The sequence below is a fragment of the Gavialis gangeticus genome, unplaced genomic scaffold (assembly GCF_001723915.1).
Source record: "Gavialis gangeticus isolate Ggan-Ray unplaced genomic scaffold, GavGan_comp1, whole genome shotgun sequence".
NCBI classification, from domain to species: domain Eukaryota; kingdom Metazoa; phylum Chordata; order Crocodylia; family Gavialidae; genus Gavialis; species Gavialis gangeticus.
In genome coordinates this window covers 81,435,193-81,436,246 of record NW_017729034.1, presented here as the reverse complement: position 1 = coordinate 81,436,246, position 1,054 = coordinate 81,435,193, and positions in this window count along the sequence as shown.

The following is a 1,054-nucleotide window of genomic DNA, read 5'->3' as shown; positions in this document are numbered from 1 at the left end:
GATAGTACCGTGCTGAGCCCCAGGGCAGATATGTGACCTGCTCCCTGCATGTCCCTGTGATGAGCACTGGTTCCATGGGCGGGGACATGCAGGATGCAGATCATGGCTCTTCTCTGAGCCCCAGCCTCATGCTGCCACTACCCCACAATCCCAGCCCTGGCCCCTGCCTGTCTTTCCTGCTCCTAGACACTGCTCCCTGACTGTAGACCCATCCCATCTACCCAGCTGCGTGCACTCTGCTTGTAGGGGTCCTGGGCTGGTTTCCATGAAGAACCTGCTCACCTGTCCTCCTTGTGGCCAGTAGGGGGTGCTTCTGTGCTGAACCACCCACCTCACTGCGCCCAACCACCTTCCAGGCTCTGAGTGCCTCCCTGGGGGTGCCTCATATCCGGTCAACCTCCTTCTTGGAGCACACCTGCAGGCCTGGGGGTAACACTGCCACCACCCAGGGTCTGGACTGATCTTGGCCCTGTGCCTCCTGGGAAACAGAGGCCTAGTAGTCCTTGAGGGTACTTGACCCACTGCAAGAAATTGGGGTGCTTCCCTCAGTCTTAAGCACAAATAGTGGTCTCCCTTAGTCAGCTGAACCAAGGGGACCCCAAGGCATAATCTAGATCCTCTCCCATGCTAGGTACAGAGGAGGACTTTATTGGTTACAAGGAGTAGGTTTGGAATAGGGTACAGGGTAGAGCAATATCAAAGAAATACCTTAGAGCAAACATGGTAGCATGGTAGCCTTTGATCACGCATCTGAGTTACTGCAAGCTATATATCTAGTTAGATCTTGAGTAGCTTACTCGCAAATATCATCCAGAGGCAGGTGGAAATTCCTTCTGGAGGCAAGTGGTTCATTGAACATGAGTTTCAAGAGAGAGAGAGTGAGTTTCAGATGGTCCAGCTTCTCTGAGAGTTCTCATCATGGCTGCTGCTCCTGCCTCCTGGGTAGTCCTTAACTTATATAGCCATTATGACCTCATTTACTTCATCCAATGCAAGCCAGCAACTGTTGGCTGCCAGCCAACCAATTTGAAATCGATCACTGGTTGTTGGGTAG